Here is a 14,945-nt window from a genome sequence, read left to right as displayed (position 1 = left end):
TATTAAACACTTTGGCAATGTAAATGTAACGAGCGATTTTATTTCTTTCTAATTCTTCACCCTTTGTTGCTGGATGTGATTCCAGGGATACTAAGTGCTATTTCCCAGGTATAGGTGCTACTCTGTTTCCCATCCAAATGATCATTATTCATATATGAACTAGTATTGGTGGGCTAATTGACTATAATGGGCATCACAGCCAACACCAACTCATTTCCACACACGAACACTTCCACATTTTAACAATGTCTTTTTTTTAAAAACTTCAATTTTTCTTGTGATAATTTTGATTTCAAGCCCCCTTGTTCTTGATTCACCAATCAATAGAAATAAGAAGCTTTCATTATTTACCCTCTCAATGTCTTTCATAATTTCAAAAACCTCTATCACAAGCTATTTAATCAGCTCTCTTCCAATGAAAATACCACTTTTTGGATCTTTGTTTACCTCTATTACCTTTCATTCTTAATATCAGCTGAGTGAATCTTTTCTTTAGCCTTTCTACAGATCTAATAGCCTTCTTATAATAGGGTCTTCGAAACTATAGACAATGTTCCAGCTGTGCTCTAAGCTTGTACAAATTCAAAATCACTTCCTGGTTTTTACATTTAATATTATATAAAATCCCAAATCCCATTTACAGTGCAATGGCCTTAACTTGTACCTTTTATTAAAAAAATGCTCTTTACACTTTGAGATTCCTGTTCCTTCAGCCTTAAAACCTTTAGAATGCATTTTATTTCCTTTACCCTCCTTTCTGTTTGATGGTACCTAGCCATCTTTCAATATGTATGCATTCCCCTTAAAAACATGGGCATGATTATGAACTTCTCACCATGAAAACAGAGAAGCCAGTAGAGGAAATTTGGTGGACAACTTGACCATCCCTTTGACACTCACAGTCCAGTTCAGTCAATTTTCAAATAAATATTGTTCCAAACATTTCCACCCAGAACAGGGAGGAAGCTTTTAAGATGTGCAAATAAATTATGTGTGCATTGTGCCTGCTAGCCTCAGTTATATCAGATGTTAGCTATTTAGGTATTAGCTATGGCTCAGATGGCAACACATTGATCCAGGAGGTTGAGGGTTCAAGTCCCACTCCAGGACTAGAGCACAAAAATCAAAGATGACACTGAGTATTGCAGTGAGGGAGTGCTGCACTGTCAGAAGTTGTGTCTTTCAGATTGAGGTATTAAACCAACACCTAGTCTGCCCACTCAGGTAGATTTGAAAGATCTTGTGGCACTATTTTGAAGAAGAGCAAGAGAGTTAACCCTTGTGTCCTGGCCAATATATGTCTCTCAGTCAACATACCAAAAATAGATTACCTGGTTAGTACCACATTGCTATTTGTGAGAGTTTGCTGTATGTAGATTGGTTGTCACATTTCCTACATTACAGTAGAGGCTGCATTTTTAAAGTACTTCATTACCTGTAAAGCACTTTGGAATGCTCAGTTGTTATGAAAGGTGCCATAAATATGCGAGTCTTTTTTAAGTGCTTCAACAAGCGATGCGTAAAGATTGCTCAGATAAAGGTTTTGGGTTTTCTTTTACCATTTTTTGCGGGATTGGGAGAATCACAATCTTCCTTTTTTTCCCACTTATCTGGTTAGGTACCATTTGTAACAGATCTGGCCTTCCACCAAAATTGAATAACAGTCAAAAAATTTTCAGTCTTTCAAAACTGGCAAACAGCAATGGAAAAACATTTGCTGGCCAAAGCTTTCTGGCTGAATTAAACTGAGGCTAGAAGCTGAAACATTTTCAACTCTCTTGACCTTGGATTTGAGTGAGTGCCACCAATGCCACACACACTTTGCATTCATTTTGGCTGCAGTTTCAAATCTTTGCCTTTGCAGAAAGTAACATAGCCAAATAGTTTCTGATAAAGTATACAGGCATCATACACTGCATTCACTTTATCCATAGATCTGATCTCCTTAAGACATTCAATAAATTAATCAAGCCCCGCTTGCCTATGTTGACAGTCACCACTTTGCCCTTTTTCAATTTGATCTTCAATTATGGATGCAGCTGAGTGACTATTGTCTGGTCGCTCTGACATCCATTATTATGAAATGCTTTAAAAGGTTAGCCATGGCACCAATCAGTTCCGGCCTTCCACGTTGCCTGATCCACTGCAGTTCACCTACTGCCTCAACAGGTCCACAGCAGGCACCATCTCCCTGGCCCTGCACGCAACCCTGGAACACCTAGATAAACAATGACAGCTATGTCAGACTCCTATTTATTGACAACAGCTCAGCCTTCAACACCATTATTCTAATGAAACTCATCTCCAAATTCCATGGCCTGGGCTCGGCTTCACTGTCTGTGGCTGGATCCTGTACTTCCTAACTCACAGACCACAATCAGTAAGGATCGGCAACAACACCTCCTCCACGATCATCCTCAACATGGGTCCCCACAAGGCTGTGTCCTCAGCCCCTTACCAGACTCTTTATACTCCCCTCCAAATTCCCCTCCAACTCAATTTTCAAGTTTGCTGATGACATCACTATAGATTTCAAACAATGATGAGATGGATTACAGGAAAGAGATAAAGAATCTGGTGCATTGATAAGATGACAATAATCTCTCCCTCAATGTCAATAAAACAAAGGGGATAGTCATCATAGTTTATATCAATGGGATGATGTAGAAATGTTTGAGTGCTTCAAATTTCTAGGTGTCCTGGTCCCCCCATGCCAACACTATGGTTAAGAAAGCCCACCAAAGGCTCTTCTTCCTCAGAAGACTAAAAAATTTGGCGTGTCTGCTACGACTCTCACCAATTTGTACAGATGCACTATAGAAAGCATTCTTTCTTGTTGGATCACAGCTTGGTATGGTTCCTGCTCTGTCCAAGACAGCAAGAAACTATAGAGGGTCATGAATGAAGCCCAGTACATCACTCAAACATGCTTCTGACCCATTGACACTGTCTACACTTCCCGCTGCCTCAGAAAAGCAGCCAGCATAATTCATGAATCCACGCACCTGGACATACTCTCTTCCACCTTCTTCCACCGGGAAAAAGATAAAAAGGTCTGAAGACACATACCAACTGACTCAAGAGCAGCCATCAGACTTTTGAATGGACTTACCCCACATTAAGTTGATCTTTCTCTACATCCTAGCTGTGACTGTAATGCTATATTATGCACTCCTCTCCTTTTCTATGTATGAGTATTTTTTGTCCCTATAGCATGCAAGAAACAATACTTTTTATTGTATACTAGTAAGCGTGAAAATAATAAATCAAATCAAGAGTGGCAAAATAATAAAATAAAATAAATAATAAACTAATAAATCAAAATAATAAAATAATAAATCAATAAAATAAAATAAATAAAATAAATCAAATCAAGAATGGCAGTGTTGGATGTAGGAAAAAAAAGGTTGAGATTTAAGATACCTTTATCTAAAATCAAGTTGAGACTTGTTGTTCTGCAATTTCCTGGTTTACCTCCTTGTGAGCAAAGTTGCAGATTGTTTCCCTCAAAAAATATTTTTTTCATAAAATTTGGAAAAGGACATGCCAAAACCTTTCAATTTGAATATTACAAGAAATGCAATAGAACTCAACTTTCCTCCAAACTGCTAATTCCACTCTATGTGTCTCAATACAATTGCAATACTCTTAATATTTAGAATATACATGTCAGACATACAGTGCAAGGGATTCTATTGTTTCCATCTCCTTGGTGTACCACAGCTGAAAGGCCTTAGCCTTCCCATTGAGTAAGGATGCAGATTCTGTAGATCCTGTGGTACACATTCCTACTCTTTTGTCTCGTCAAACATATGTCACAGTCCAGACATGAAAGATAAAAAACAATATATTCATCAGCCAGCCTACTGTATAAAGTCAATTTATTTTCTGTGTTGTTAAAAATGCTAAATTGCTGAGCTAACTAGATGTCACCAGCTGGTCATCTGATACCTTATGTTCCAAAGTAACAACAGCCACAGGGATGGTCCAGCTAATCTCGAACAAAGGAAAACTTTTGTAAGTCATAATCTCTGCTGAGGATGCTAACAGCCGGAGCATTAGCAGTCTGAACACAATGGCTTTGACAAAGAGCATGAGTTAGTTAATCCAACACCAATGTCTCCAAAAGCAAAAAGAATCTTGATTCCATTGAACCTCAAGATTCCATTCATCCTTTGTCCAACATTGATGAGGCATGTCACATAACTTCCCCAAAACTGCATTGTAATATCATCTGCTCGAATTGAATTCCAGTAATTACTGTCAGATGTCCAAAGTGTACAGAATGCCAAGGAACAGCCTGTGCTGCTGGTGGCAGCAAGAAGAACTCAGACCCTCATTGAACCTGCCAACTTCTGAACATTAGAACTTGTGCCTCCTGACTGACTCATTCAACTTGCCTTCTCCTGTCATGCAAGTCTCACTCTTGGAATAAGAGGCATTCTACAATCAGTCAGCCTCCTTTTAGAAGGAATATTTGAGTTGACTTCTGATTCTGGACTCTGGACACATGCAAAACCAAAACTTGTATTTTACTGTGGTCATGCCTGAACCCTTTTTCTTTTTCTTTATCCCCAATTTGTAAGAGTTAAAGGGGTGGATGTTGTGAAACCCCTCTCCCATGTGTGTGCTGTAAAAATAAACCAATCCTTTTATTTTCATCTTACCGCGGGTTTGCTGTACAAGTTATTAACAGAGGATTGGAGCACTTCCAAACTTAAGGGTTGGGAAAAATATGCCATGATTTATACAAGAGAAAATCAGAATAAAAATACATCTCTGTTTATGGACGATATAGAGTGGGGAATTCAGAGCTATTTAAATATACTGCCCCGCCGGTCCACGACACATATTTCATCACATCACTGCTCACGTTTGTTTTGTTTCATCTGTATCTAGGATTATGTTTCAGTGTACTTGGAAATGGAAGTTTAAACATCTCTCAAGTGTTTCCGCATTTCCCCCTTCAGTTAGTAATGAAAATACTGCTTCTCTTCCAGTTGTCCACTTTGCTCCTGTACATTTGCTGGTGGAAAAATCATTGGTGGGGATGCTCAGAGATCACTAACAATGAGCACCAAATAAGTCAAAGCAAGGAAGAGAACAACCTGCCAGTACCTCTGCTGAGGTCACAGGGATAACACCGTATCACAGTGCTGGAGAACGAGAGAGAAATTTTATACATTGAACATAGAACAGTACAGCGCAGAACAGGCCCTTCGGCCCACGATGTTGCGCCGACCAGTTAAAGAACAATGACCCACTAATCTAAATCAATCCCTTTTCGTCCATAAACCTATCCACGGATCTCTTAAACGCCCCCAAACTAGGCGCATTTACAACTGCAGCAGGCAGGGCATTCCAATCCCTCACCACCCTCTGGGTAAAGAACCTACCCCTGACATCCGTCCTATAGCTACCCCCCCTTAATTTAAAGCCATGCCCCCTCGTGCTAGCTTTCTCCATCCGAGGAAAAAGGCTATCACTATCCACCCTATCTAAACCTCTAATCATCTTATATGTTTCAATAAGATCCCCTCTTAGCCGCCTTCTTTCTAGCGAAAACAACCCCAAATCCCTCAGTCTCTCCTCATAGGACCTCCCCTCCATACCAGGCAACATCCTGGTAAACCTCCTCTGCACCCTCTCCAAAGCCTCCACATCCTTCCTGTAATGTGGGGACCAGAACTGCACACAGTACTCCAAGTGCGGCCGCACCAGAGTTGTGTACAGTTGCAACATGACGCTGCGACTCCTAAATTCAATCCCCCTACCAATAAACGCCAAGACACCGTATGCCTTCTTAACAACCTTATCTACTTGATTCCCCGTATGCCTTCTTAACAACCTTATCTACTTGAGGCCAAACTTACCCCATGGAAGTGGAAAGTAGGAGTCAGGATTAATCTCGATGTTGCAATTCCACCTCGATCCAATAGTGCTGCCAGATTAGATTTTCATCTCTTTAGGGAAGAATGGCCTGAGCAGGTGGCAGACCCAGGTTGGCAATGGAGGTGAGCCAATGCTGAAGCAGTGAGGTTAAAAGACTTACCTCCTTTCCCAGAAACACGGTCCAGTTCTACATTGTAATCCGTAGTTCCTCCAAATAAAGTTTCACCTGCAGGTCAGTGTAAAAGTTTCCCCCCACTCTCACCTCTTTAATTCCCCTCATCCCTTCACCCCTATTCCTATGCCCCACTAACTCATTTCACCTTGCCCTCATCCCCATACTCCTCTTCCTCTCCCTCACCCCTTCATCCCACCAACACCCCCTATCCAATTCACCCAGAATACACTTTATAATGTAACAATTGCCCTATAATAATATTTGGAAGTCACAGAAAAGTTTATTAAATTGAGAAAATAAACCAACATCACTTGAATGGGCATTTAAAAATTATTATCCCTTCCATAATCTAATAAACCTGTCAAAATAGCAATCATTTGAATATATATTTATAAGTGCCCTCTCCCGAAACTCATAAATCTGTCAAAATAAGGAACAACACTTAAAGAGACAGTTAAAAATATATCCTCTTAAATCTGTCAAATCCACCAGACTCATATTTCCCATGACAGCTGAAAAAACAAGCTGTGCACACCAGAATCTGTTGGTGCTTTGGAAACCAGCTCAAACAAAAGCTCATACATCTGTCAAAATATTCACATAGCAAAACAGGTAACTGCATTGATCTGCAAAGAATGAATAAAAACAGATATATCTTGTGAACAGCCAAACAGATGGCTGGGCTGATTCGCAAATAATAAACAAAAGCAATGGAGAGCGTTTCAATGTTGTATCCATAGATAATCTTTTCTAATGTATTTGAATACTTCCTACTTTTACAATATTGTTCTTTCACTTCACAACTGGCTAGTTCTCAGAAATAACAACTGCATTATTTAATGCTCACTTACATTTTCTAATCTCAGCATTGTCATCACTCACAGATTCAACTCAAATTCAGGCGTCTCATCGTGAACTGTAAAGGAGGTAACACAATTTTACTCACCTTATATATTCTTCCTGTCTACAATCCATGGTTTAAACCTCAACCATGCAGGTGTGATTTAAGAAGATTTCAAAAATATTGAGGACTCAATGAAAATTCCAAATGTTCTAAAATTGCCATTTCTGCAGCGCTGTTAGCAGCTTCTAAATAGCAATGTCTGCAGTTCACAACACTACTCCCCCTTTCCCACTGCACCCACTTGCTGTGCCACTGAAAATGGCTGGAGATAGGAATGGAGGAAGGACTGCTACTTTTGCATCACAATGGCTATTTATGAACCCAACTCCATTTATTCCTGTTCTAGATCAGAAAATCTTAGTCCAAGCATCTGAACATAGATATTATGAAATTTAATAGGCACTATGAAAATTTTTGTCAGCATCCTATTAAACTTATTAATATTTACCAGTTTTTTCATGTTGCCTGGCATATGCTACTGCAGATATTCAATTGCTTGGTCATGAATGTGAAGACATGTAGTGACTAAGGGGATGGAGGGTTGGTTGGTTGCAGGAATGCTTGTGTAAGCAGTGGAGTTGGGGGAATGTGATGGCTATTTTGGTCTAGTGTCGTGACTAGTTGCACTTTTGAGTTATTAGGACTTCCCTAGCATCCCAAACAGCAACGTCAGTCGCACTGGTATGGCATCTTTTTTTTCTCTTCTCCTCCTATGCATTAAAATCTTCAACAGGTGAAAAATTTTGAACTTGCACTGTGGGAAGCCACAAATTATCATCTGAATTCCTACTTGTTCAGGCAATTTTGTTGCAGTGAAGTTGATGTAACTGTTACAGACAGATGGGGGTAAATTTAAACAGCACTAATTTAAACAGCACTACCCATCCATAAAGAGAAAGATGTTTTGATTTGTTGCCCTCTTTAAAAGTGGTGGCATATTTTCCAGCTCCTCTGTTTTGCTGCGATCATTGTTCTAATAATAACCCCACAGCAAACTGGAGGTAAAATGAACTCAGAGATACGTTATTTGTGCACTCGAAATGCGAAAGAGGGTTCACAGCACCCCCCCCTTCATATTCATATAGTAAAGAGAGGATGGAGAAAAGAAAGATTTACAATATAGAAATCACAGAGAAAAGAAGTATTGGTTCATGTGCATTCCAGAGTCCAGAATCAACGTTCAAAGAAGTTATTCCTTCATGGACGTTGATGGTTTGGAAAACAGTGCTGAATAATTTGACTTCACACAATGAGCAAGGCATGCAGAAATAATTCAGCCCTGTAGGAAACAGACTTCATAGAATCCTGACAGTGCAGAAGGAAGCAATGGTAGAGAATTTCCACCAAAAGGAATGTCAATGGGACCAAATGTTCAACATAGGTGCAACTCTTTTTTGGTGAGACTGCCAGTTAGATGGTAAACATTAGGCTGAGACTATATAACTCAGCAAGGCAATATTACTTGTTCCAAAGCCAGAGGTTCGCATCATGATTCCCTACTTCTCTAGCATTTTTAACAAATTATGTGTATTTACCATCTGGATTCCAGTCACTGTTAGATATCTCAATCAGTTGGAACTGAAAGAGAAATTGTGGGGTCTTTGTCTTGGCAGGTGATCTATTTGCTTTTGGCTAGCCTGGGTGATTAAATGCAGATAGTCTTTGTATGGCTCTCCTTGAGTTGGGCTGTGCAGTTCACAGTGGATCTTATTGGCTCCTCAGAGATAACAAGCTATATATTCCTAAAACTGTCAATGTGGCTTCTATTGCTCGTGGGTCGCATTCAGACATAGGTCAGCCATTTTAAAGATCTTTGTTCAGTTCTTTTACATTTTAGAACAAGCTATGGAGATACATGTGAAAGGGTTAATAATCACACAAATTTAAAAATCACATAAGCTGCTATGAGAAAATAAAAGGTCTTCAAAAAGTCTTCATAGATAAGCACCAAGGCCTTTAGTCTGAGAGAATTCATTAAATCAGACATCTGAAACTAGAAGGGAGTGATATCCACAGACACCAACACAAACTGGGGCATCACTGATAACTTGCAACAATGATGGATTAGGTTAGCTAACATGATAAACTCTTCACATTGATTAGATATTATAATTAAGCAAGCATGAAATGATTGTGATTACTTTTAGTATCTGTATCTTATGAATGATGTAACCTGAATCAATAACTGTGAGGGGATAGAGATAACTTCTATACCTTGATTGGTATATGCTAATTACTTGTTATTAAATTTGAAACTTTAACTGCTGTGTATTCCTGAATTATTGACTCTGGCTAGTTACTGGCACTGACCTCTGATTTTCCAGGGACCTCACTGTATAGCTTGCATTAAAACAACTGTGTAAGAGAACTCTGTAGCTTGGTCTTGTTACTTGTAGAGTAAAGTTGGGATCAATTAAAAGGCTGACATCAAAGCCCACAATAGATTGGCGACGAGGATGGGATTCACTCAGGCCAGCTGGGACAGGACTACAGATTGGCAGTATTATCTTTTGATTATACTTTCGACTGGGTACAGTTGTAAAGCAGCAGCCAATTTAAAGAGTGAAATTTGTGTCCAGAGTAAATCAAATGAAGGGTGTCGAGGGGGATGCTCCAGTGTGGTTTTATGAAAAACTTTGAGTGCACAGTGGCCAAAAGACCACGAGCCATGCAAAAGCTCAGCAGGTGGTAAGCCAAGGGTAGCACATGCACGGGATAACCATCACCTGTAAGATCCCCTTCAAGCCACTCACCATTCTGACTTGGTAATATATCGCCATTTCTTTGCAGTTGCTGGGTTAAAATCCTGAAATTCCCTTCTTAACGGCATGTGGTTCAACCCACAAGAAGGCAACTCACCACCACTTTCTCAAGGACAACTAGGGGTGGGCAATAAATGCTGGCCTAGCCAGTGACACCCATGACCCATAAATTAATTTTTAAAAAGTCATAACTCGAGGAATGGGGAGGAGAAAATTGTAACTTACTAACGCTATGCAGTAAAAATGTTGGAAGTCTTTAAAAATAAATCAGACAAAGCTTATCTCAAGCTTGCACTTTGCTCATTCTGAGGGGAGGGCAGCTCATTGAATTGTAGGTTTGAATTAAAACTTTAGAAATTTTCAAGGACATATTTATTTGGCAGCGATCCAATCTGAGCTCTCCAGTATGGAGATTTGTATCTGTGACTACGTGTATGTCTATGTTAGATTATAATTTTGGATTTAAGGGAACCAGTTAAATGAGGAAATCTTAAGAATTTGGAATAAGTGTGAGAATTTTATCATGTTGTTACATCAACCCCAGATAATGGTTTTGCAGGTGGCACTATATTTAGGATTCTGAATCAACAAAGACTACATGCTGCCTGTAAAATCAAGCATTGGAAATTAGCTTAAATTGAAAAGAAGGTTACGTTATAATAGTGGAGAAGGGAGGATCTTGTTTCTTAGTATGTAGTGCTTTGTCACTTCAAGAGGCCATAGCCTTGAGATACCGGCCCTGTCATTAGCGTGAATCCGACACATCGCACGACCCCAATACCCTCCCCCCCCCACCCCCCACCCCACCCCACCCCACCCCGACTTCCCTGTGCAATTCTTCTGGCCGACTGCACTAAAAAAATTAGCACAGTGGAATAGGAGAATTGTGGCTAGAGGCCGGGAATTAAATCGTAAATGGGAATTGGGATATTGAGTACAATTCAATTCATTGGAATATTTCAATTTGGCACTCATGTATATTTTAGCAAACGAAAACTATAGATGGGTTAGTAAATTGAGAGCTTTCTCTTGGTGATATTCATGTTCTTGTCTATGGTTTTTTAAGAGAACAGAATTTGATACTCTTACTGCCACCCATCTGGACCATATGTAGAGAGATGAGGAAAGACTTCAAAATCTTTTGATAAGATCTGTTAAGTATCAAGAAGGTGTGGGTATGATGTTGAGATACTGCCTAATTGTGCAGGCTTTGTGCAAATGTGTTATGTACAAAGAAACTGATATGCAGAAAACCAGTCCAAAATAGACCCATTCAAGGGTTGGATGTGCTTGCAACTATACACTTAAGAACAGGTCTCAGTCATGCACACGACTTGACACACAACATGGCATGAAACATAAATAGAGCCAAATTGATTAAAGCACTGTCACATACTCTACTGAGGAACCAATTTCAAGACAATTGAAACAGAATTAAATGCATCAGTACCTGTCAAAAAAATAAGGAGCAAAATTATAGTGAAAAATTATAATTCCGATGAGAACAATTAAGTAAGGGCTTAGTAGCAAATAAACCTGGTAAGGAATATTCATGAGGGATACAGATAAATGGAGAACTGGGGAATATTTTAAGTCACTGAATGATGAGTTATTGAATGATATTGAGTGAGATGATCTGCAAATGGGGAGTGTCAGGCAGAAAGGAACATCAATCTACTCATTCAAGAGACTACATTCAAGTTAGTGTTAATGGAATTTAACACAAATCATGTGAAGAGGAAGCTGGAGTCTAAAAACAAGGTGGATTCTCTTGTTGCATAGATCACCCCATTCAAGGGCAAGAGATGATAAAGAAGTGATTGAGAAATAAAATGAGACAAAAGTGGAAAGAATGGGGCATCCCCAGATAATAAAGGAATGTGCAGGAAGGAAGGGAAAGTAGTCACTCCAAGAAGCATCGGAAGACTCTTACTGGGGATTTACTATGGGATACAGCATACTGATGGAACAATATGTTAGGTTTAAAGGGGCAGTGCTGCTAATGAAAGGGAATGGGAAGAGAAACTGCACAGTTTTGCCAGCAATGTCCATCTGTCCAATACAACCCTGGAAAGGCAATAAAAATAAAACTACTTCACCAGCCTGGCTCCAGAGGACCTTGGATAGTGATTTTACAAGCCCGCTACCCCGATTAAAAAATTATGGATCAATTTACTAAGCGGGTGGAAAATTCCCTAGTTGAGATTGTTCCACTTTAACAAATCACGAAGGGGGTAACCAATGCACTGCCACATAGAGGCAGGATCCAACAGCACTTAAGACAATTGAGTCAACAACTATATTGGATCAAGAAAGAAGTTAGAGACTGAAAGCAGTGCAGGACTTGGAGAGGAACAGCAAGTTAAAAAATCATGAGTACCACAAGTGGGCAACAGGGTGATGATAAAGGTGGGACCAGAGCGCAGCGGTGTCCAACTGTGGTAGCATGGACCATACAAGGTAATTATGACAGATGCTATTTGCACACATGTAAACACAAAGACAGGAAGTTGGTGGAAGCATTATATTCAGTTAAAAATGTATGAGGATCCTGACGACCATCTGACTGGTGGGGACTAACATTAATGTTTTTGTGGGTTCCTATTTACTCTGATAACTGTTGTGGAATTGTGCATGTCAGCTGCCTACTGGAGGAACAGGAGAGTGGATAAAGAAACCCAACGTCACATTCAACGTGTTACAATCATACTGATGCCATTAGATGGGCAGAAATCCAATTGCAGAGAATCATTGTCAATACTAGTCTAGTCAAAAGAAAATTAATGAACCCCAGCGAGGTCCGAGACACACATAAATATTATCATGGAGACATTTTTTCTATTACTGTACTGAAAAAGCAGCCCACTTAATTGCTACCCCTTCTACAAACATTCAATCGCGCTACCACAAATGAACACTGGAACTCATCAAGGTTCCTTAGGCAGCATCTTTCAAACCCACGACCACTACCAGTTAGAAGAATAAAAATAGCAAATACCTGGGGACACCAGCACCTGGAGGTTCTCCTCCAAATCACTCACCATCCTGAGTTGGAAATATATTGCCGTTCCTTCACTATCGGTGGGTCAAACTCCTGGAACACCTTCTGTAACAGCACTGACGGTGTACTTACACCTCGGGGTCTGCAGCAGCTCAAGAAGTCATCTCACAACCCTAGGTTAAAATCCAACAGGTTTATTTGGAATCACGAGCTTTCGAAGCACAGCTCCTTCATCTGGTGAGTGGGGAGGTAGATTTCACCAACACGGCAGACACAATTGCAAGATAATGATTAGAATGCGAGTTTTTTCAGGTATCAAGTCTTTACAAGTACAGACAATGTGAGTGGAGAGAGGAATATCACAGGCTATAGAGGTGTGAATTGTCTCAAGCCAGGCCATTATCTTGCAGTTGTATCTTTGTCTATAAATGTGATGTTTGAACACCGCTCTGAAAGCTTCTGATTCCAAATAAACCTGTTGAACTTTAACCTGGTGTTGTGAGACTTCTTACTGTCCAATGTCGGCATCTCCACATCACAGCTCAAGAAGCCAGCTCACCAACACCTTCTAAAGGGCAACGAGAGATTGCAATAAATGCTGATCTAACCAGTGACACATGCCATAAATGTGTAAAAAATATATATCCTTTGGCTAGACTTTAGTTTTAGGACCCCTTTTCCAATGGATGAGTAATTGTAGACACCTCCCCATCTAAATTGTAATATGATACAATAATAATTTGAAGCAATCCTATTATCCCAAGTTTCCAATCTATCTTTATCCTGTTGTATCCTCTGACAATCCCTGGTACTATTCACAACTCCACCAATTTTCATGTCATCTGCAATCTTACTAATCAGACCACCCATATTTTCCTCCAGACCATTTCTATATCCTACTAACAACAGAGGTCCCAACACTGTTCCCTGTGGAATACCATTTGCTGCAAATCTGCATTCTGAAAAAAACACGCTTCCACCGCTACTCTCTGTCTTCTCTGACCAAACCAGTTCTGTATCTATCTAGCCAGCCTGCCCTGAATCTTACGTAATTTTAGTTTTTGTATCAGTCTGCCATGTGGGACCTTGTCAAACGCCTTACAGTAAACTACACCCACAGCCCTTCCTTCATCAATTATCTGTGTCACCTCTTCAAAAAACTCAATCAAGTTGGTGAGACATGGCCTCACCTGCACAAAACCATGCTGTCTGTCACCAGCTAGTCTATTTTCTTTCAACGTGCATATACCTTGTCTCTTGATATCTTCTCCAAAAGCTTCCCCACTGCTGATGTCAGGCTCACCGGCCAATAATTTCCTGGATTATCCCCGCTTCTTTCTTAAACAAGGGGACAACATTGACTATTCTCCAGTCCTCTGGAACCTCGTCTGCAGTCAAAGAGGATATGAAGATATCTGTTACCCACTTCCTATGGCATCACGCATAACTTCCCTCCATTATCCTTGAATGGCCTATTTTTTCTCTTACTATCCTCTTGTTCCTAATATATGCATAAAAAACCTTAGGACTTTCCTTGACCTTGTTTGCTAAAGACATTTCATGGCCCCTTTTAGTCCTTTTAATTATGCCTTTAAGTTCCTTCCCACTTTCACCATACTCTTTAAGGCCTTCGTCAGTTTTTAGATGTTTACAATTAATGTATGCTTCCTTTTTCCTTCTGACTAAACTTACAATTTCCATTGTTAACTGTGGTTCCCAAATCCTGCTATTTCTATCCTTCATTTTTATGGGGACATGCCTGACCTGCATTTCAATCAACTGGCCTTTAAAAGCCTCCCCTATGCCAGACCTGGATTTGTCCTCAAATAGCCGCTCCCAATTCACATTCCCCAGTTCCTGTTTAATTGGCCCTCACCCAATTAAGCCCCATCACCTGAGTGCCACTCTTGTCCTTATCCAAGACTATTAGAAATCTTATGGAATTATGGTCACTAAGCCCAAAATGCTCCCCCACTGAAACATCGATCACCTGGCCCGGTTCATTCCCCAATCCCAAGTCCAGTGTGGCCTCATCCCTGATTGGATTGTCAACAAATTGTGTCAAAAAACCCTCCTGGACACATCTAACAAATTGCTCTCTATCCTGGCCCCTGGCGGTAAGGGAAGTTAAAGTCACCAACCACAACTACTCTGTTTTTTTAACACCTTTTCAGTATCTGACTACACAACTTCTTCTCTATCTCCTGCAGG

This window comes from Carcharhinus amblyrhynchos, chromosome 26 (assembly GCF_965287045.1).
Source record: "Carcharhinus amblyrhynchos chromosome 26, sCarAmb.v2.hapA, whole genome shotgun sequence".
Classification (NCBI taxonomy): domain Eukaryota; kingdom Metazoa; phylum Chordata; class Chondrichthyes; order Carcharhiniformes; family Carcharhinidae; genus Carcharhinus; species Carcharhinus amblyrhynchos.
The sequence above is the reverse complement of the archived record's forward strand: the minus strand, read 5'-3'. Positions refer to the sequence as shown.